At 41.4% G+C, this 23511-nt stretch overlaps 1 long non-coding RNA gene across 5 annotated transcripts; it reads left to right on the top strand.

The window, feature by feature from the left end:
- Nucleotides 1–413: 413 nt before the first annotated feature.
- LOC124294506 lies at nucleotides 414–4367 on the top strand. 5 transcript variants are annotated; one of them, XR_006904383.1, is made up of 4 exons: nucleotides 414–2372; nucleotides 2471–2663; nucleotides 2853–3404; nucleotides 3931–4367. It is a non-coding gene; the product is annotated as an uncharacterized LOC124294506 (long non-coding RNA). The 5 variants fall into 5 exon arrangements; XR_006904386.1 differs by having other exon boundaries at nucleotides 414–2663; nucleotides 2853–3065; nucleotides 3236–3404; XR_006904384.1 differs by having other exon boundaries at nucleotides 414–2663; nucleotides 2853–3164; nucleotides 3236–3404.
- Nucleotides 4368–23511: the final 19144 nt, after the last annotated feature.

Here is a 23511-nt window from a genome sequence, read left to right as displayed (position 1 = left end):
ATTTCCAGTCTCGTCATCCTTTGGTGTTGGTCATTTACCGAGTCGTCGTAGGGCAGAAGATCTGCTCGGGATGCGCATATCGTCATCGTCGTGATTTCTGAGGACGTCAGACAGCTCGGTAGGGTTTGTTCGGGTTTGGTCAAATCGGTCTGACAATCGGCGTCGATTTTATCTTTCGATAATACCAAATCCAATTCATCGGTTGCAGCTTCACGGTGTCGTAGTCTATCCGACTTTTCAGCAGTCAGTGATGACTTGTTCGTTGAGTCCATGTTCAGCATCTGCATTTCCGACGGTGATAACGACAGGATGAGACACCTCTCGCTTTCCGTCATCATCACCGTGTTGAAATCTCGAATTTTCCCCTGGAGCTTCTCGATATTTTTTTGCCTCTGGATAAGCTCCTTATCGCAATCGGTCGAGAGGATGAAATTCTTCTCGGAAATTGATATGTGAAGTTTATCCTGCTCCCGTGGGGTCAAACTTGCCAACAATTTGTATTCCGAGGAACTCAATCTTGGGCTACATTCCTTCCATGGTAGCTTTGATAACTTTGTTTGCAGCGTGATTATCCGCATATTTCGATGCTGCGAGGGCGAGGGCCACATCACTTGCCTCTCGCAATCGGAGGCTGTGTAAAACCTTACGTGGTCTTCAGTCAAACCCAGTTGAGCCAGCTCAAACGGAGTTAAGCTGAGAAAAAAGCTTCGCTCGGTCTTCGACAAATCCAAACGTGAAATGTCGCAGTTCACTTGAGTAAGCTTTTTTTCGATCTCTTTTATCCGTCGATTTCTTTCGCGGGGCACCAGCCGTTGCTGTAACAAATTTCTTTGGGATTTTGATGCCACGAGGAATTTGTATTCCGAATCAGTTATCCCTAGTTTTTTCTTTTCCTTGTCATCGATCTCTTTCAAGAATTTCTTCTCCCCGCAATCAAGCTCCAAATACTTTCTATCCTCGTGAGAAATCTCCTCGAACCTTGACGTCATTTGCTTCATTATAACCTGCCGCTTTTCCAACGGATCGCTAACCATAAGCTCCAAATCCCTGTCCGTAACCGGAAGTAATAGTCTCTCCGACGGGGATAACTTCCTTATCAATTTCCTCTGTGCCTCATTTAATGTTATATTTCTGTGATTGTCCGGTCCAATTTTCTCCAGCCTCTTTCTAAGATCGATCAGGAATTCCCGACGACCCTCGTAAGCCAGAAGTTTTCTCTTTTCACGATCAGAGGCTACCAGAAACTTGAAGTCCGAATCTGTCGTAGGAAGTAGATCTTTTTCAGCGTCGGTTAGAGACTTCAGAAGGTGTTGCTCCTTCCTACTCAAATGAATTATCTTCCTTTGAGTAGGACAAGTTTTCTGCAAAAACGAGTTGGGATGTAGCTCCTTGGTGGCTGAATTACAATGAAATCTATATGACTTGACCGAATAATTCGAACTCACTTGCAATCGTGCCATCAGCTGCCGAAATTCGCGGCGTCGTTGGTCTCTGGAATGATCGTTGTGTGTTTCAAATTTCTTTTTCAAATATTCGATCGGCGAAATCTGTCTCAAACCTAAGCCACCTCTAAAAGAATTCCAGAAGGAACGATCGGAGTCAGCGAGTGCGGCGAAACAGGATCTGGAACCTCCTCCGCATTGTCGGTCCTGTCGTAGCCAGGATTCTTCGTCAAACTCTTGCCTGAAGCGACGAATGAGTCCGTGGATTGACTTAGAAAAATGAGCGGCAATCGATAGGCTGATGCAATCGAGTGGAAATTTTCTCAAACTACATTACTCGATCGTTAAATCGTGTGGGCTCCAGGATTGTGTACCGGAAATTAGTAAAATGTCCGCCTCGCATTCTCGCGTACAAGAACTTATAGCAACAAAGGCAAAGTGTGGTCATCGATATGACCATAACGATCGTAATCATCAGCTTCTGGAAAACGGTTTGTGGTGGAATACCATCTGAACCAGTTTCATCCAAGGCTGGTCTCGCAGGTTCGACTCTAATGGAGTTTTCATCGTCCTTGCGAAGTACTCTGAGAAACAAATTATCACCCCTTAATAACAACTGCAGAAAATTGGACTAGCAAATATCAGAAGAACAGTTTTTTTTTATACATGAACGTACGCCGTGCTTCCTCGCATGTAATTCTCCGCCCTAGTCAACTGACTCTGGTGAATAAACTGGTTGCGTCCAAGCCAGTAGGCCAAATCATTCCTACCGATTTCCTTCAGCGCTAACTCAACGCGGTGATGAGCCTTCTCGGATAGGTTTTGAGGGTTTTCAAGCCAAGATATTAATAAATGTTCGCAATCGAATTTTCTCCGAAATCTTGAGCTCCGAGAAGAATCGGCACGTCGCTGAGGATACGGCAGAAGAAGGTAGTCAGATGATGTTATCCAGTGAAATCCGCATGGCTAATTAGTGACTATAGACATACAATATGGTTTTCAATGACCCGCTGCTTTTTCCCTTGTAGCAATTTGTAAAATAGTACACATTCATCTGGTCCAAGGTTACTTGACACGTACTCCAATTCCGGTGCTAATTGGATTTGATACGCTGCTGAGGTTACCTTATGCGTGAAAAATCGCTGGTCAGTACGTTTGGTGCAGAAGTTAATGGCCTGTACAGATTACCTGAAGCCAGATGATGATGACACTCCAGCTACGGTAATGCATCCTTAATTTTTTCGGAAATCCGTATCATTTTCTACAGTAAAACCATCGAATAAAAATAGGATGAAAGACATTGAGCATAAGCCGTGTTACATACATGATCAAAACAATTGATGTGTCTGTTCATACTCGGAAAAGATAAATAATGGGTTCTTTGAACGAATACAAAGAAACTTCGTTCAGGTTGAACGGTGTAATGAAGTCAACCGATCATTTCCCCGCACAAGCGTTTATTTCAGTGTACTTGAAGCGAAACTATGCGGATTTTAGACCCACGTCAGACCATCGGAATCGTGCCTTGATGGATTGCGAATAAGAGGTAGACGAGAGTACCAAAATATGGGCCTCGAGAAATAAAAAAGTCCTGTTGAGAAGTGAACATTGGGCGACAAATACGTAAGAAGTTATTCAAACTGAATTTCGAAAATAAGTTTCCACTTAAGAGGCATTGGGAATTTCTGTCGCTACATAAAAAGAATTTGACATTTTTTGGATGTAAGATTTCATTCACTGGGCATAGCAAGTTAAAACTTAAGAAATCCAAAGTAATTGACCTTTCTTTTTAGCCGATTTTAGAGGAAATTTTTTTTCTTCAACCTCTCTTGACTAATTGGACCTCGAGGGGTTTGAAAAGGGTACTTAAACGGACGAACGACTGACAGCTGAGAATATGGGGAGAAATATTTGCTGGCCAATCTATCACTTTTGTTCTGCTGCTCGCAGCGACTATAAACTGTAAGCGATTATTTCCTCACGTAAAATTATGTAGATCTAGCGTTTCAATGAATTTATTTTTTCGGCACACGCATGAAAGATTAGCTTTGTGTCGTCTGTTTCCGATCGGTAAAGTATAAACACTATACATAGTAAATACCAAAAATACGGTAGAAAGTGTTTAATCCGTAATTTTTTGTGCAGTTTTCAAAGTAAACATTCATCTCCGGTCTCGGTTATATTGGCAAAGATACCTGAATTTAGATTTTTTGACGTCTTCTTGCCAAAAGCGGAAAAAATGATGTAATATCCATAAACTAAACATGTCTTGAATGATGTTTTAAATCCGTATTACGAGACGTCGGCTCCGCTTTGGCTCGGTCAAAACGCTGGGCTTAGGCACGTGCCTCGGCAAAGTGAAATTCATCATTTGTGAAAAACTGCAAATTTTCGAATGAAAAAATACAATGGAATTAGGCGTGATTGTTCTGTATTTTAAGCGCTGAAAGATGTTCATCTCAAAATCGATTTGAATAATCTTTTGTAGACTAATTGGATCTCGAGGAGGAGTGCCAGAAAGTGCTCTAAAAAAAGCAAACGTCCAACAGTTGAGGAAGTATAAAGAAAATGCGTTGAAAATTGGTTTTTACTCATTTTAATTGATGTTACATGAGATGAAGACAATACAATAACATACATAATACTTCACAACATGTCAAAAGTGTGTTGCACCTGTTCACATGACAAAACTTATGCTCTACATTAAGATTATAATAATAACTACGTAATATGATGTTATTCTTATCCTGCCTAACATAAGACATTATAGACTACACCTATTTCCTCACATAATAATTAGAATTGTTGTGTCATATTCAAACATGTTTTTGCTTATGTCTTTGTCGTTTACTCTAATTGTATTTGTTAACTTATGATAACTACACACTCTAACTCAAACACTTGTACTAAAATTGGAGAAAAATATAAAAAACCTAAACGTTGAGTTATGATTGTGTGATTTTTCTTCCCCACCTTTTCAAGAAACAGTCAGTGATATTATAAGGTTCGGTCGTAACTTTTGATACGCTGCTTCCAGAGCAAAATTCTTATTATTGAGCGATTCTAGAGTTCTGATCAAACCAGAAGAATTGCTAAAGAAACATATACAACAGCGAAGGTCCAACTGCTCGTGACGTAATGAAAAATTTCCGCATTTTTCGACGTAAAAATTCCTGTCACGCAGCTCGCAGCGTAATGAGACTACGCCCAATCGATTTCTCTCACAAAATTACGTCGGAATAGTGCCAGAAAGAATTTATTCCAGCACTTTTGAAAATCGCGAAAATTTTCGCCAAAAATACAAAGGGGTTAACCTTCCTTTTTTTTTGACCGAAAAATTTTTCGTCTCAAAATCCATTTGTATGACCCTTTCCCGACCAATTGGACCCCCAGGAACTCAGAAAACACGGCGAAAAGAGCGTGGGACCAACAGGAAAGTAGTTACGAAGGAAAAAGCAGCTGCTGAAAAATGGCGAAAACTCAGGTTCTCGTTTTTTGGCTGTAACTTTTGATCTGTTGATCGCAGCCTATTGGAACTGCGCCCAATCGATTTCTCTCGCAAAATTACGTCGGAATAGTGCCAGAAAGAATTTATTGCAGCACTTTTGAAAATCGCGAAAATTTTCGCCAAAAATACAAAGGGGTTAACCTTCCTTTTTTTTTGACCGAAAAATTTTTCGTCTCAGAATCCATTTGTATGACCCTTTCCCGACCAATTGGACCCCCAGGAACTCAGAAAACACGGCGAAAAGAGAGTGGGACCAACAGGAAAGTAATTACGAAGGAAAAAGCAGCAGCTGAAAAATGGCGAAAACTCAGGTTCTCGTTTTTTGGCTGTAACTTTTGATCTGTTGATCGCAGCCTATTGGAACTGCGCCCAATCGATTTCTCTCGCAAAATTACGTCGGAATAGTGCCAGAAAGAATTTATTGCAGCACTTTTGAAAATCGCGAAAATTTTCGCCAAAAATACAAAGGGGTTAACCTTCCTTTTTTTTTGACCGAAAAATTTTTCGTCTCAGAATCCATTTGTATGACCCATTCCCGACCAATTGGACCCCCAGGAACTCAGAAAACACGGCAAAAAGAGCGTGGGACCAACAGGAAAGTAATTACGTAGGAAAAAGCAGCTGCTGAAAAATGGCGAAAACTCAGGTTCTCGTTTTTTGGCTGTAACTTTTGATCTGTTGATCGCAGCCTATTGGAACTGCGCCCAATCGATTTCTCTCGCAAAATTACGTCGGAATAGTGCCAGAAAGAATTTATTGCAGCACTTTTGAAAATCGCGAAAATTTTCGCCAAAAATACAAAGGGGTTAACCTTCCTTTTTTTTTGACCGAAAAATTTTTCGTCTCAGAATCCATTTGTATGACCCTTTCCCGACCAATTGGACCCCCAGGAACTCAGAAAACACGGCGAAAAGAGAGTGGGACCAACAGGAAAGTAATTACGAAGGAAAAAGCAGCAGCTGAAAAATGGCGAAAACTCAGGTTCTCGTTTTTTGGCTGTAACTTTTGATCTGTTGATCGCAGCCTATTGGAACTGCGCCCAATCGATTTCTCTCGCAAAATTACGTCGGAATAGTGCCAGAAAGAATTTATTGCAGCACTTTTGAAAATCGCGAAAATTTTCGCCAAAAATACAAAGGGGTTAACCTTCCTTTTTTTTTGACCGAAAAATTTTTCGTCTCAGAATCCATTTGTATGACCCTTTCCCGACCAATTGGACCCCCAGGAACTCAGAAAACACGGCGAAAAGAGAGTGGGACCAACAGGAAAGTAATTACGAAGGAAAAAGCAGCAGCTGAAAAATGGCGAAAACTCAGGTTCTCGTTTTTTGGCTGTAACTTTTGATCTGTTGATCGCAGCCTATTGGAACTGCGCCCAATCGATTTCTCTCGCAAAATTACGTCGGAATAGTGCCAGAAAGAATTTATTGCAGCACTTTTGAAAATCGCGAAAATTTTCGCCAAAAATACAAAGGGGTTAACCTTCCTTTTTTTTTGACCGAAAAATTTTTCGTCTCAGAATCCATTTGTATGACCCATTCCCGACCAATTGGACCCCCAGGAACTCAGAAAACACGGCAAAAAGAGCGTGGGACCAACAGGAAAGTAATTACGTAGGAAAAAGCAGCTGCTGAAAAATGGCGAAAACTCAGGTTCTCGTTTTTTGGCTGTAACTTTTGATCTGTTGATCGCAGCCTATTGGAACTGCGCCCAATCGATTTCTCTCGCAAAATTACGTCGGAATAGTGCCAGAAAGAATTTATTGCAGCACTTTTGAAAATCGCGAAAATTTTCGCCAAAAATACAAAGGGGTTAACCTTCCTTTTTTTTTGACCGAAAAATTTTTCGTCTCAGAATCCATTTGTATGACCCTTTCCCGACCAATTGGACCCCCAGGAACTCAGAAAACACGGCGAAAAGAGAGTGGGACCAACAGGAAAGTAATTACGAAGGAAAAAGCAGCAGCTGAAAAATGGCGAAAACTCAGGTTCTCGTTTTTTGGCTGTAACTTTTGATCTGTTGATCGCAGCCTATTGGAACTGCGCCCAATCGATTTCTCTCGCAAAATTACGTCGGAATAGTGCCAGAAAGAATTTATTGCAGCACTTTTGAAAATCGCGAAAATTTTCGCCAAAAATACAAAGGGGTTAACCTTCCTTTTTTTTTGACCGAAAAATTTTTCGTCTCAGAATCCATTTGTATGACCCTTTCCCGACCAATTGGACCCCCAGGAACTCAGAAAACACGGCGAAAAGAGCGTGGGACCAACAGGAAAGTAATTACGAAGGAAAAAGCAGCTGCTGAAAAATGGCGAAAACTCAGGTTCTCGTTTTTTGGCTGTAACTTTTGATCTGTTGATCGCAGCCTATTGGAACTGCGACCAATCGATTTCTCTCGCAAAATTACGACGGAATAGTGCCAGAAAGAATTTATTCCAGCACTTTTGAAAATCGCGAAAATTTTCGCCAAAAATACAAAGGGGTTAACCTTCCTTTTTTTTTGACCGAAAAATTTTTCGTCTCAGAACCCATTTGTATGACCCTTTCCCGACCAATTGGACCCCCAGGAACTCAGAAAACACGGCGATAAGAGCGTGGGACCAACAGGAAAGTAATGACGGAGGAAAAAGCAGCTGCTGAAAAATGGCGAAAACTCAGGTTCTCGTTTTTTGGCTGTAACTTTTGATCTGTTGATCGCAGCCTATTGGAACTGCGCCGGATCGATTTCTCTCGCAAAATTACGTCGGAATAGTGCCAGAAAGAATTTATTCCAGCACTTTTGAAAATCGCGAAAATTTTCGCCAAAAATACAAAGGGGTTAACCTTCCTTTTTTTTTGACCGAAAAATTTTTCGTCTCAGAATCCATTTGTGTGACCCTTTCCCGACCAATTGGACCCCCAGGAACTCAGAAAACACGGCAAAAAGAGCGTGGGACCAACAGGAAAGTAATTACGTAGGAAAAAGCAGCTGCTGAAAAATGGCGAAAACTCAGGTTCTCGTTTTTTGGCTGTAACTTTTGATCTGTTGATCGCAGCCTATTGGAACTGCGCCCAATCGATTTCTCTCGCAAAATTACGTCGGAATAGTGCCAGAAAGAATTAATTCCAGCACTTTTGAAATTCGCGAAAATTTTCGCCAAAAATACAAAGGGGTTAACCTTCCTTTTTTTTTGACCGAAAAATTTTTCGTCTCAGAATCCATTTGTATGACCCTTTCCCGACCAATTGGACCCCCAGGAACTCAGATAACACGGCGAAAAGAGCGTGGGACCAACAGGAAAGTAATAACGAAGGAAAAAGCAGCAGCTGAAAAATGGCGAAAACTCAGGTTCTCGTTTTTTGGCTGTAACTTTTGATCTGTTGATCGCAGCCTATTGGAACTGCGCCCAATCGATTTCTCTCGCAAAATTACGTCGGAATAGTGCCAGAAAGAATTTATTGCAGCACTTTTGAAAATCGCGAAAATTTTCGCCAAAAATACAAAGGGGTTAACCTTCCTTTTTTTTTGACCAAAAAATTTTTCGTCTCAGAATCCATTTGTATGACCCTTTCCCGAACAATTGGACCCCCAGGAACTCAGAAAACACGGCAAAAAGAGCGTGGGACCAACAGGAAAGTAATTACGTAGGAAAAAGCAGCTGCTGAAAAATGGCGAAAACTCAGGTTCTCGTTTTTTGGCTGTAACTTTTGATCTGTTGATCGCAGCCTATTGGAACTGCGCACAATCAGTTTCTCTCGCAAAATTACGTCGGAATAGTGCCAGAAAGAATTAATTCCAGCAGTTTTGAAAATCGCGAAAATTTTCGCTAAAAATACAAAGGGGTTAACCTTCCTTTTTTTTTGAGCGAAAAATTTTCTGTCTCAGAATCCATTTGTATGACCCTTTCCCGACCAATTGGACCCCCAGGAACTCAGAAAACACGGCGAAAAGAGCGTGGGACCAACAGGAAAGTAATTACGAAGGAAAAAGCAGCTGCTGAAAAATGGCGAAAACTCAGGTTTTCGTTTTTTGGCTGTAACTTTTGATCTGTTGATCGCAGCCTATTGGAACTGCGCCCAATCGATTTCTCTCGCAAAATTACGTCGGAATAGTGCCAGAAAGAATTTATTGCAGCACTTTTGAAAATCGCGAAAATTTTCGCCAAAAATACAAAGGGGTTAACCTTCCTTTTTTTTGGACCGAAAAATTTTTCGTCTTAGAATCCATTTGTATGACCCTTTCCCGACCAATCGAACCCCCAGGAACTCAGAAAACACGGCGAAAAGAGCGTGGGACCAACAGGAAAGTAATAACGAAGGAAAAAGCAGCAGCTGAAAAATGGCGAAAACTCAGGTTCTCGTTTTTTGGCTGTAACTTTTGATCTGTTGATCGCAGCCTATTGGAACTGCGCCCAATCGATTTCTCTCGCAAAATTACGTCGGAATAGTGCCAGAAAGAATTTATTGCAGCACTTTTGAAAATCGCGAAAATTTTCGCCAAAAATACAAAGGGGTTAACCTTCCTTTTTTTTTGACCGAAAAATTTTTCGTCTCAGAATCCATTTGTATGACCCTTTCCCGACCAATTGGACCCCCAGGAACTCAGAAAACACGGCGAAAAGAGAGTGGGACCAACAGGAAAGTAATTACGAAGGAAAAAGCAGCAGCTGAAAAATGGCGAAAACTCAGGTTCTCGTTTTTTGGCTGTAACTTTTGATCTGTTGATCGCAGCCTATTGGAACTGCGCCCAATCGATTTCTCTCGCAAAATTACGTCGGAATAGTGCCAGAAAGAATTTATTGCAGCACTTTTGAAAATCGCGAAAATTTTCGCCAAAAATACAAAGGGGTTAACCTTCCTTTTTTTTTGACCGAAAAATTTTTCGTCTCAGAATCCATTTGTATGACCCTTTCCCGACCAATTGGACCCCCAGGAACTCAGAAAACACGGCGAAAAGAGCGTGGGACCAACAGGAAAGTAATTACGAAGGAAAAAGCAGCTGCTGAAAAATGGCGAAAACTCAGGTTCTCGTTTTTTGGCTGTAACTTTTGATCTGTTGATCGCAGCCTATTGGAACTGCGACCAATCGATTTCTCTCGCAAAATTACGACGGAATAGTGCCAGAAAGAATTTATTCCAGCACTTTTGAAAATCGCGAAAATTTTCGCCAAAAATACAAAGGGGTTAACCTTCCTTTTTTTTTGACCGAAAAATTTTTCGTCTCAGAATCCATTTGTGTGACCCTTTCCCGACCAATTGGACCCCCAGGAACTCAGAAAACACGGCAAAAAGAGCGTGGGACCAACAGGAAAGTAATTACGTAGGAAAAAGCAGCTGCTGAAAAATGGCGAAAACTCAGGTTCTCGTTTTTTGGCTGTAACTTTTGATCTGTTGATCGCAGCCTATTGGAACTGCGCCCAATCGATTTCTCTCGCAAAATTACGTCGGAATAGTGCCAGAAAGAATTAATTCCAGCACTTTTGAAATTCGCGAAAATTTTCGCCAAAAATACAAAGGGGTTAACCTTCCTTTTTTTTTGACCGAAAAATTTTTCGTCTCAGAATCCATTTGTATGACCCTTTCCCGACCAATTGGACCCCCAGGAACTCAGATAACACGGCGAAAAGAGCGTGGGACCAACAGGAAAGTAATAACGAAGGAAAAAGCAGCAGCTGAAAAATGGCGAAAACTCAGGTTCTCGTTTTTTGGCTGTAACTTTTGATCTGTTGATCGCAGCCTATTGGAACTGCGCCCAATCGATTTCTCTCGCAAAATTACGTCGGAATAGTGCCAGAAAGAATTTATTGCAGCACTTTTGAAAATCGCGAAAATTTTCGCCAAAAATACAAAGGGGTTAACCTTCCTTTTTTTTTGACCAAAAAATTTTTCGTCTCAGAATCCATTTGTATGACCCTTTCCCGACCAATTGGACCCCCAGGAACTCAGAAAACACGGCAAAAAGAGCGTGGGACCAACAGGAAAGTAATTACGTAGGAAAAAGCAGCTGCTGAAAAATGGCGAAAACTCAGGTTCTCGTTTTTTGGCTGTAACTTTTGATCTGTTGATCGCAGCCTATTGGAACTGCGCACAATCAGTTTCTCTCGCAAAATTACGTCGGAATAGTGCCAGAAAGAATTAATTCCAGCAGTTTTGAAAATCGCGAAAATTTTCGCTAAAAATACAAAGGGGTTAACCTTCCTTTTTTTTTGAGCGAAAAATTTTCTGTCTCAGAATCCATTTGTATGACCCTTTCCCGACCAATTGGACCCCCAGGAACTCAGAAAACACGGCGAAAAGAGCGTGGGACCAACAGGAAAGTAATTACGAAGGAAAAAGCAGCTGCTGAAAAATGGCGAAAACTCAGGTTTTCGTTTTTTGGCTGTAACTTTTGATCTGTTGATCGCAGCCTATTGGAACTGCGCCCAATCGATTTCTCTCGCAAAATTACGTCGGAATAGTGCCAGAAAGAATTTATTGCAGCACTTTTGAAAATCGCGAAAATTTTCGCCAAAAATACAAAGGGGTTAACCTTCCTTTTTTTTGGACCGAAAAATTTTTCGTCTTAGAATCCATTTGTATGACCCTTTCCCGACCAATCGAACCCCCAGGAACTCAGAAAACACGGCGAAAAGAGCGTGGGACCAACAGGAAAGTAATAACGAAGGAAAAAGCAGCAGCTGAAAAATGGCGAAAACTCAGGTTCTCGTTTTTTGGCTGTAACTTTTGATCTGTTGATCGCAGCCTATTGGAACTGCGCCCAATCGATTTCTCTCGCAAAATTACGTCGAAATAGTGCCAGAAAGAATTTATTGCAGCACTTTTGAAAATCGCGAAAATTTTCGCCAAAAATACAAAGGGGTTAACCTTCCTTTTTTTTTGACCGAAAAATTTTTCGTCTCAGAATCCATTTGTATGACCTTTTCCCGACCAATTGGACCCCCAGGAACTCAGAAAACACGGCAAAAAGAGCGTGGGACCAACAGTAAAGTAATTACGTAGGAAAAAGCAGCTGCTGAAAAATGGCGAAAACTCAGGTTCTCGTTTTTTGGCTGTAACTTTTGATCTGTTGATCGCAGCCTATTGGAACTGCGCCCAATCGATTTCTCTCGCAAAATTACGTCGGAATAGTGCCAGAAAGAATTAATTCCAGCACTTTTGAAATTCGCGAAAATTTTCGCCAAAAATACAAAGGGGTTAACCTTCCTTTTTTTTTGACCGAAAAATTTTTCGTCTCAGAATCCATTTGTATGACCCTTTCCCGACCAATTGGACCCCCAGGAACTCAGATAACACGGCGAAAAGAGCGTGGGACCAACAGGAAAGTAATAACGAAGGAAAAAGCAGCAGCTGAAAAATGGCGAAAACTCAGGTTCTCGTTTTTTGGCTGTAACTTTTGATCTGTTGATCGCAGCCTATTGGAACTGCGCCCAATCGATTTCTCTCGCAAAATTACGTCGGAATAGTGCCAGAAAGAATTTATTGCAGCACTTTTGAAAATCGCGAAAATTTTCGCCAAAAATACAAAGGGGTTAACCTTCCTTTTTTTTTGACCAAAAAATTTTTCGTCTCAGAATCCATTTGTATGACCCTTTCCCGACCAATTGGACCCCCAGGAACTCAGAAAACACGGCAAAAAGAGCGTGGGACCAACAGGAAAGTAATTACGTAGGAAAAAGCAGCTGCTGAAAAATGGCGAAAACTCAGGTTCTCGTTTTTTGGCTGTAACTTTTGATCTGTTGATCGCAGCCTATTGGAACTGCGCACAATCAGTTTCTCTCGCAAAATTACGTCGGAATAGTGCCAGAAAGAATTAATTCCAGCAGTTTTGAAAATCGCGAAAATTTTCGCTAAAAATACAAAGGGGTTAACCTTCCTTTTTTTTTGAGCGAAAAATTTTCTGTCTCAGAATCCATTTGTATGACCCTTTCCCGACCAATTGGACCCCCAGGAACTCAGAAAACACGGCGAAAAGAGCGTGGGACCAACAGGAAAGTAATTACGAAGGAAAAAGCAGCTGCTGAAAAATGGCGAAAACTCAGGTTTTCGTTTTTTGGCTGTAACTTTTGATCTGTTGATCGCAGCCTATTGGAACTGCGCCCAATCGATTTCTCTCGCAAAATTACGTCGGAATAGTGCCAGAAAGAATTTATTGCAGCACTTTTGAAAATCGCGAAAATTTTCGCCAAAAATACAAAGGGGTTAACCTTCCTTTTTTTTGGACCGAAAAATTTTTCGTCTTAGAATCCATTTGTATGACCCTTTCCCGACCAATCGAACCCCCAGGAACTCAGAAAACACGGCGAAAAGAGCGTGGGACCAACAGGAAAGTAATAACGAAGGAAAAAGCAGCAGCTGAAAAATGGCGAAAACTCAGGTTCTCGTTTTTTGGCTGTAACTTTTGATCTGTTGATCGCAGCCTATTGGAACTGCGCCCAATCGATTTCTCTCGCAAAATTACGTCGAAATAGTGCCAGAAAGAATTTATTGCAGCACTTTTGAAAATCGCGAAAATTTTCGCCAAAAATACAAAGGGGTTGTTAACCTTCCTTTTTTTTTGACCGAAAAATTTTTCGTCTCAGAATCCATTTGTATGACCCTTTCCCGACCAATTGGACCCCCAGGAACTCAGAAAACACGGCAAAAAGAGCGTGGGACCAACAGGAAAGTAATTACGTAGGAAAAAGCAGCTGCTGAAAAATGGCGAAAACTCAGGTTCTCGTTTTTTGGCTGTAACTTTTGATCTGTTGATCGCAGCCTATTGGAACTGCGCACAATCGATTTCTCTCGCAAAATTACGTCGGAATAGTGCCAGAAAGAATTAATTCCAGCAGTTTTGAAAATCGCGAAAATTTTCGCTAAAAATACAAAGGGGTTAACCTTCCTTTTTTTTTGAGCGAAAAATTTTCTGTCTCAGAATCCATTTGTATGACCCTTTCCCGACCAATTGGACCCCCAGGAACTCAGAAAACACGGCGAAAAGAGCGTGGGAACAACAGGAAAGTAATTACGAAGGAAAAAGCAGCTGCTGAAAAATGGCGAAAACTCAGGTTTTCGTTTTTTGGCTGTAACTTTTGATCTGTTGATCGCAGCCTATTGGAACTGCGCCCAATCGATTTCTCTCGCAAAATTACGTCGGAATAGTGCCAGAAAGAATTTATTCCAGCACTTTTGAAAATCGCGAAAATTTTCGCCAAAAATACAAAGGGGTTAACCTTCCTTTTTTTTTGACCGAAAAATTTTTCGTCTCAGAATCCATTTGTATGACCCTTTCCCGACCAATCGAACCCCCAGGAACTCAGAAAACACGGCGAAAAGAGCGTGGGACCAACAGGAAAGTAATAACGAAGGAAAAAGCAGCAGCTGAAAAATGGCGAAAACTCAGGTTCTCGTTTTTTGGCTGTAACTTTTGATCTGTTGATCGCAGCCTATTGGAACTGCGCCCAATCGATTTCTCTCGCAAAATTACGTCGAAATAGTGCCAGAAAGAATTTATTGCAGCACTTTTGAAAATCGCGAAAATTTTCGCCAAAAATACAAAGGGGTTAACCTTCCTTTTTTTTTGAGCGAAAAATTTTCTGTCTCAGAATCCATTTGTATGACCCTTTCCCGACCAATTGGACCCCCAGGAACTCAAAAAACACGGCGAAAAGAGCGTGGGACCAACAGGAAAGTAATTACGAAGGAAAAAGCAGCTGCTGAAAAATGGCGAAAACTCAGGTTTTCGTTTTTTGGCTGTAACTTTTGATCTGTTGATCGCAGCCTATTGGAACTGCGCCCAATCGATTTCTCTCGCAAAATTACGTCGGAATAGTGCCAGAAAGAATTTATTGCAGCACTTTTGAAAATCGCGAAAATTTTCGCCAAAAATACAAAGGGGTTAACCTTCCTTTTTTTTGGACCGAAAAATTTTTCGTCTTAGAATCCATTTGTATGACCCTTTCCCGACCAATTGGACCCCCAGGAACTCAGAAAACACGGCAAAAAGAGCGTGAGACCAACAGGAAAGTAATTACGTAGGAAAAAGCAGCTGCTGAAAAATGGCGAAAACTCAGGTTCTCGTTTTTTGGCTGTAACTTTTGATCTGTTGATCGCAGCCTATTGGAACTGCGCCCAATCGATTTCTCTCGCAAAATTACGTCGGAATAGTGCCAGAAAGAATTTATTGCAGCACTTTTGAAAATCGCGAAAATTTTCGCCAAAAATACAAAGGGGTTGTTAACCTTCCTTTTTTTTTGACCGAAAAATTTTTCGTCTCAGAATCCATTTGTATGACCCTTTCCCGACCAATTGGACCCCCAGGAACTCAGAAAACACGGCAAAAAGAGCGTGGGACCAACAGGAAAGTAATTACGTAGGAAAAAGCAGCTGCTGAAAAATGGCGAAAACTCAGGTTCTCGTTTTTTGGCTGTAACTTTTGATCTGTTGATCGCAGCCTATTGGAACTGCGCACAATCGATTTCTCTCGCAAAATTACGTCGGAATAGTGCCAGAAAGAATTAATTCCAGCAGTTTTGAAAATCGCGAAAATTTTCGCTAAAAATACAAAGGGGTTAACCTTCCTTTTTTTTTGAGCGAAAAATTTTCTGTCTCAGAATCCATTTGTATGACCCTTTCCCGACCAATTGGACCCCCAGGAACTCAGAAAACACGGCGAAAAGAGCGTGGGACCAACAGGAAAGTAATTACGAAGGAAAAAGCAGCTGCTGAAAAATGGCGAAAACTCAGGTTTTCGTTTTTTGGCTGTAACTTTTGATCTGTTGATCGCAGCCTATTGGAACTGCGCCCAATCGATTTCTCTCGCAAAATTACGTCGGAATAGTGCCAGAAAGAATTTATTCCAGCACTTTTGAAAATCGCGAAAATTTTCGCCAAAAATACAAAGGGGTTAACCTTCCTTTTTTTTTGACCGGAAAATTTTTCGTCTCAGAATCCATTTGTATGACCCTTTCCCGACCAATCGAACCCCCAGGAACTCAGAAAACACGGCGAAAAGAGCGTGGGACCAACAGGAAAGTAATAACGAAGGAAAAAGCAGCAGCTGAAAAATGGCGAAAACTCAGGTTCTCGTTTTTTGGCTGTAACTTTTGATCTGTTGATCGCAGCCTATTGGAACTGCGCCCAATCGATTTCTCTCGCAAAATTACGTCGAAATAGTGCCAGAAAGAATTTATTGCAGCACTTTTGAAAATCGCGAAAATTTTCGCCAAAAATACAAAGGGGTTAACCTTTCTTTTTTTTTGACCGAAAAATTTTTCGTCTCAGAATCCATTTGTATGACCTTTTCCCGACCAATTGGACCCCCAGGAACTCAGAAAACACGGCAAAAAGAGCGTGGGACCAACAGTAAAGTAATTACGTAGGAAAAAGCAGCTGCTGAAAAATGGCGAAAACTCAGGTTCTCGTTTTTTGGCTGTAACTTTTGATCTGTTGATCGCAGCCTATTGGAACTGCGCCCAATCGATTTCTCTCGCAAAATTACGTCGGAATAGTGCCAGAAAGAATTTATTGCAGCACTTTTGAAAATCGCGAAAATTTTCGCCAAAAATACAAAGGGGTTAACCTTCCTTTTTTTTTGACCGAAAAATTTTTCGTCTCAGAATCCATTTGTATGACCCTTTCCCGACCAATTGGACCCCCAGGAACTCAGAAAACACGGCGATAAGAGGGTGGGACCAACAGGAAAGTAATGACGGAGGAAAAAGCAGCTGCTGAAAAATGGCGAAAACTCAGGTTCTCGTTTTTTGGCTGTAACTTTTGATCTGTTGATCGCAGCCTATTGGAACTGCGCCCAATCGATTTCTCTCGCAAAATTACGACGGAATAGTGCCAGAAAGAATTTATTCCAGCACTTTTGAAAATCGCGAAAATTTTCGCCAAAAATACAAAGGGGTTAACCTTCCTTTTTGTTTGACCGAAAAATTTTTCGTCTCAGAATCCATTTGTATGACCCTTTCCCGACCAATCGAACCCCCAGGAACTCAGAAAACACGGCGAAAAGAGCGTGGGACCAACAGGAAAGTAATAACGAAGGAAAAAGCAGCAGCTGAAAAATGGCGAAAACTCAGGTTCTCGTTTTTTGGCTGTAACTTTTGATCTGTTGATCGCAGCCTATTGGAACTGCGCCCAATCGATTTCTCTCGCAAAATTACGTCGAAATAGTGCCAGAAAGAATTTATTGCAGCACTTTTGAAAATCGCGAAAATTTTCGCCAAAAATACAAAGGGGTTAACCTTCCTTTTTTTTTGACCGAAAAATTTTTCGTCTCAAAATCCATTTGTATGACCTTTTCCCGACCAATTGGACCCCCAGGAACTCAGAAAACACGGCAAAAAGAGCGTGGGACCAACAGTAAAGTAATTACGTAGGAAAAAGCAGCTGCTGAAAAATGGCGAAAACTCAGGTTCTCGTTTTTTGGCTGTAACTTTTGATCTGTTGATCGCAGCCTATTGGAACTGCGCCCAATCGATTTCTCTCGCAAAATTACGTCGGAATAGTGCCAGAAAGAATTTATTGCAGCACTTTTGAAAATCGCGAAAATTTTCGCCAAAAATACAAAGGGGTTAACCTTCCTTTTTTTTGGACCGAAAAATTTTTCGTCTTAGAATCCATTTGTATGACCCTTTCCCGACCAATTGGACCCCCAGGAACTCAGAAAACACGGCAAAAAGAGCGTGAGACCAACAGGAAAGTAATTACGTAGGAAAAAGCAGCTGCTGAAAAATGGCGAAAACTCAGGTTCTCGTTTTTTGGCTGTAACTTTTGATCTGTTGATCGCAGCCTATTGGAACTGCGCCCAATCGATTTCTCTCGCAAAATTACGTCGGAATAGTGCCAGAAAGAATTTATTGCAGCACTTTTGAAAATCGCGAAAATTTTCGCCAAAAATACAAAGGGGTTGTTAACCTTCCTTTTTTTTTGACCGAAAAATTTTTCGTCTCAGAATCCATTTGTATGACCCTTTCCCGACCAATTGGACCCCCAGGAACTCAGAAAACACGGCAAAAAGAGCGTGGGACCAACAGGAAAGTAATTACGTAGGAAAAAGCAGCTGCTGAAAAATGGCGAAAACTCAGGTTCTCGTTTTTTGGCTGTAACTTTTGATCTGTTGATCGCAGCCTATTGGAACTGCGCACAATCGATTTCTCTCGCAAAATTACGTCGGAATAGTGCCAGAAAGAATTAATTCCAGCAGTTTTGAAAATCGCGAAAATTTTCGCTAAAAATACAAAGGGGTTAACCTTCCTTTTTTTTTGAGCGAAAAATTTTCTGTCTCAGAATCCATTTGTATGACCCTTTCCCGACCAATTGGACCCCCAGGAACTCAGAAAACACGGCGAAAAGAGCGTGGGACCAACAGGAAAGTAATTACGAAGGAAAAAGCAGCTGCTGAAAAATGGCGAAAACTCAGGTTTTCGTTTTTTGGCTGTAACTTTTGATCTGTTGATCGCAGCCTATTGGAACTGCGCCCAATCGATTTCTCTCGCAAAATTACGTCGGAATAGTGCCAGAAAGAATTAATTCCAGCACTTTTGAAATTCGCGAAAATTTTCGCCAAAAATACAAAGGGGTTAACCTTCCTTTTTTTTTGACCGAAAAATTTTTCGTCTCAGAATCCATTTGTATGACCCTTTCCCGACCAATCGAACCCCCAGGAACTCAGAAAACACGGCGATAAGAGCGTGGGACCAACAGGAAAGTAATGACGGAGGAAAAAGCAGCTGCTGAAAAATGGCGAAAACTCAGGTTCTCGTTTTTTGGCTGTAACTTTTGATCTGTTGATCGCAGCCTATTGGAACTGCGCCCAATCGATTTCTCTCGCAAAATTACGTCGGAATAGTGCCAGAAAGAATTTATTCCAGCACTTTTGAAAATCGCGAAAATTTTCGCCAAAAATACAAAGGGGTTAACCTTCCTTTTTTTTTGACCGAAAAATTTTTCGTCTCAGAATCCATTTGTATGACCCTTTCCCGACCAATTGGACCCCCAGGAACTCAGAAAACACGGCGATAAGAGCGTGGGACCAACAGGAAAGTAATGACGGAGGAAAAAGCAGCTGCTGAAAAATGGCGAAAACTCAGGTTCTCGTTTTTTGGCTGTAACTTTTGATCTGTTGATCGCAGCCTATTGGAACTGCGCCCAATCGATTTCTCTCGCAAAATTACGTCGGAATAGTGCCAGAAAGAATTTATTCCAGCACTTTTGAAAATCGCGAAAATTTTCGCCAAAAATACAAAGGGGTTAACCTTCCTTTTTTTTTGACCGAAAAATTTTTCGTCTCAGAATCCATTTGTATGACCCTTTCCCGACCAATCGAACCCCCAGGAACTCAGAAAACACGGCGAAAAGAGCGTGGGACCAACAGGAAAGTAATAACGAAGGAAAAAGCAGCAGCTGAAAAATGGCGAAAACTCAGGTTCTCGTTTTTTGGCTGTAACTTTTGATCTGTTGATCGCAGCCTATTGGAACTGCGCCCAATCGATTTCTCTCGCAAAATTACGTCGAAATAGTGCCAGAAAGAATTTATTGCAGCACTTTTGAAAATCGCGAAAATTTTCGCCAAAAATACAAAGGGGTTAACCTTCCTTTTTTTTTGACCGAAAAATTTTTCGTCTCAGAATCCATTTGTATGACCCTTTCCCGACCAATTGGACCCCCAGGAACTCAGAAAACACGGCAAAAAGAGCGTGGGACCAACAGTAAAGTAATTACGTAGGAAAAAGCAGCTGCTGAAAAATGGCGAAAACTCAGGTTCTCGTTTTTTGGCTGTAACTTTTGATCTGTTGATCGCAGCCTATTGGAACTGCGCCCAATCGATTTCTCTCGCAAAATTACGTCGGAATAGTGCCAGAAAGAATTAATTCCAGCACTTTTGAAATTCGCGAAAATTTTCGCCAAAAATACAAAGGGGTTAACCTTCCTTTTTTTTTGACCGAAAAATTTTTCGTCTCAGAATCCATTTGTATGACCCTTTCCCGACCAATCGAACCCCCAGGAACTCAGAAAACACGGCGATAAGAGCGTGGGACCAACAGGAAAGTAATGACGGAGGAAAAAGCAGCTGCTGAAAAATGGCGAAAACTCAGGTTCTCGTTTTTTGGCTGTAACTTTTGATCTGTTGATCGCAGCCTATTGGAACTGCGCCCAATCGATTTCTCTCGCAAAATTACGTCGGAATAGTGCCAGAAAGAATTTATTCCAGCACTTTTGAAAATCGCGAAAATTTTCGCCAAAAATACAAAGGGGTTAACCTTCCTTTTTTTTTGACCGAAAAATTTTTCGTCTCAGAATCCATTTGTATGACCCTTTCCCGACCAATTGGACCCCCAGGAACTCAGAAAACACGGCGATAAGAGCGTGGGACCAACAGGAAAGTAATGACGGAGGAAAAAGCAGCTGCTGAAAAATGGCGAAAACTCAGGTTCTCGTTTTTTGGCTGTAACTTTTGATCTGTTGATCGCAGCCTATTGGAACTGCGCCCAATCGATTTCTCTCGCAAAATTACGTCGGAATAGTGCCAGAAAGAATTTATTCCAGCACTTTTGAAAATCGCGAAAATTTTCGCCAAAAATACAAAGGGGTTAACCTTCCTTTTTTTTTGACCGAAAAATTTTTCGTCTCAGAATCCATTTGTATGACCCATTCCCGACCAATTGGACCCCCAGGAACTCAGAAAACACGGCAAAAAGAGCGTGGGACCAACAGGAAAGTAATTACGTAGGAAAAAGCAGCTGCTGAAAAATGGCGAAAACTCAGGTTCTCGTTTTTTGGCTGTAACTTTTGATCTGTTGATCGCAGCCTATTGGAACTGCGCCCAATCGATTTCTCTCGCAAAATTACGTCGGAATAGTGCCAGAAAGAATTTATTGCAGCACTTTTGAAAATCGCGAAAATTTTCGCCAAAAATACAAAGGGGTTAACCTTCCTTTTTTTTTGACCGAAAAATTTTTCGTCTCAGAATCCATTTGTATGACCCTTTCCCGACCAATTGGACCCCCAGGAACTCAGAAAACACGGCGAAAAGAGAGTGGGACCAACAGGAAAGTAATTACGAAGGAAAAAGCAGCAGCTGAAAAATGGCGAAAACTCAGGTTCTCGTTTTTTGGCTGTAACTTTTGATCTGTTGATCGCAGCCTATTGGAACTGCGCCCAATCGATTTCTCTCGCAAAATTACGTCGGAATAGTGCCAGAAAGAATTTATTGCAGCACTTTTGAAAATCGCGAAAATTTTCGCCAAAAATACAAAGGGGTTAACCTTCCTTTTTTTTTGACCGAAAAATTTTTCGTCTCAGAATCCATTTGTATGACCCTTTCCCGACCAATTGGACCCCCAGGAACTCAGAAAACACGGCGAAAAGAGCGTGGGACCAACAGGAAAGTAATTACGAAGGAAAAAGCAGCTGCTGAAAAATGGCGAAAACTCAGGTTCTCGTTTTTTGGCTGTAACTTTTGATCTGTTGATCGCAGCCTATTGGAACTGCGCCCAATCGATTTCTCTCGCAAAATTACGTCGGAATAGTGCCAGAAAGAATTTATTGCAGCACTTTTGAAATTCGCGAAAATTTTCGCCAAAAATACAAAGGGATTGACCTTCCTTTTTTTTTGACCGAAAAATTTTTCGTCTCAGAATCCATTTGTATGACCCTTTCCCGACCAATCGAACCCCCAGGAACTCAGAAAACACGGCGATAAGAGCGTGGGACCAACAGGAAAGTAATGACGGAGGAAAAAGCAGCTGCTGAAAAATGGCGAAAACTCAGGTTCTCGTTTTTTGGCTGTAACTTTTGATCTGTTGATCGCAGCCTATTGGAACTGCGCCGGATCGATTTCTCTCGCAAAATTACGTCGGAATAGTGCCAGAAAGAATTTATTCCAGCACTTTTGAAAATCGCGAAAATTTTCGCCAAAAATACAAAGGGGTTAACCTTCCTTTTTTTTTGACCGAAAAATTTTTCGTCTCAGAATCCATTTGTGTGACCCTTTCCCGACCAATTGGACCCCCAGGAACTCAGAAAACACGGCAAAAAGAGCGTGGGACCAACAGGAAAGTAATTACGTAGGAAAAAGCAGCTGCTGAAAAATGGCGAAAACTCAGGTTCTCGTTTTTTGGCTGTAACTTTTGATCTGTTGATCGCAGCCTATTGGAACTGCGCCCAATCGATTTCTCTCGCAAAATTACGTCGGAATAGTGCCAGAAAGAATTAATTCCAGCACTTTTGAAATTCGCGAAAATTTTCGCCAAAAATACAAAGGGGTTAACCTTCCTTTTTTTTTGACCGAAAAATTTTTCGTCTCAGAATCCATTTGTATGACCCTTTCCCGACCAATTGGACCCCCAGGAACTCAGATAACACGGCGAAAAGAGCGTGGGACCAACAGGAAAGTAATAACGAAGGAAAAAGCAGCAGCTGAAAAATGGCGAAAACTCAGGTTCTCGTTTTTTGGCTGTAACTTTTGATCTGTTGATCGCAGCCTATTGGAACTGCGCCCAATCGATTTCTCTCGCAAAATTACGTCGGAATAGTGCCAGAAAGAATTTATTGCAGCACTTTTGAAAATCGCGAAAATTTTCGCCAAAAATACAAAGGGGTTAACCTTCCTTTTTTTTTGACCAAAAAATTTTTCGTCTCAGAATCCATTTGTATGACCCTTTCCCGACCAATTGGACCCCCAGGAACTCAGAAAACACGGCAAAAAGAGCGTGGGACCAACAGGAAAGTAATTACGTAGGAAAAAGCAGCTGCTGAAAAATGGCGAAAACTCAGGTTCTCGTTTTTTGGCTGTAACTTTTGATCTGTTGATCGCAGCCTATTGGAACTGCGCACAATCAGTTTCTCTCGCAAAATTACGTCGGAATAGTGCCAGAAAGAATTAATTCCAGCAGTTTTGAAAATCGCGAAAATTTTCGCTAAAAATACAAAGGGGTTAACCTTCCTTTTTTTTTGAGCGAAAAATTTTCTGTCTCAGAATCCATTTGTATGACCCTTTCCCGACCAATTGGACCCCCAGGAACTCAGAAAACACGGCGAAAAGAGCGTGGGACCAACAGGAAAGTAATTACGAAGGAAAAAGCAGCTGCTGAAAAATGGCGAAAACTCAGGTTTTCGTTTTTTGGCTGTAACTTTTGATCTGTTGATCGCAGCCTATTGGAACTGCGCCCAATCGATTTCTCTCGCAAAATTACGTCGGAATAGTGCCAGAAAGAATTTATTGCAGCACTTTTGAAAATCGCGAAAATTTTCGCCAAAAATACAAAGGGGTTAACCTTCCTTTTTTTTGGACCGAAAAATTTTTCGTCTTAGAATCCATTTGTATGACCCTTTCCCGACCAATCGAACCCCCAGGAACTCAGAAAACACGGCGAAAAGAGCGTGGGACCAACAGGAAAGTAATAACGAAGGAAAAAGCAGCAGCTGAAAAATGGCGAAAACTCAGGTTCTCGTTTTTTGGCTGTAACTTTTGATCTGTTGATCGCAGCCTATTGGAACTGCGCCCAATCGATTTCTCTCGCAAAATTACGTCGGAATAGTGCCAGAAAGAATTTATTGCAGCACTTTTGAAAATCGCGAAAATTTTCGCCAAAAAT

Source organism: Neodiprion lecontei, chromosome 5 (genome assembly GCF_021901455.1).
Source record: "Neodiprion lecontei isolate iyNeoLeco1 chromosome 5, iyNeoLeco1.1, whole genome shotgun sequence".
NCBI lineage: Eukaryota > Metazoa > Arthropoda > Insecta > Hymenoptera > Diprionidae > Neodiprion > Neodiprion lecontei.
Note: the sequence above shows the minus strand (reverse complement) of the source record. Positions and strands in the feature narration are given on the sequence as shown.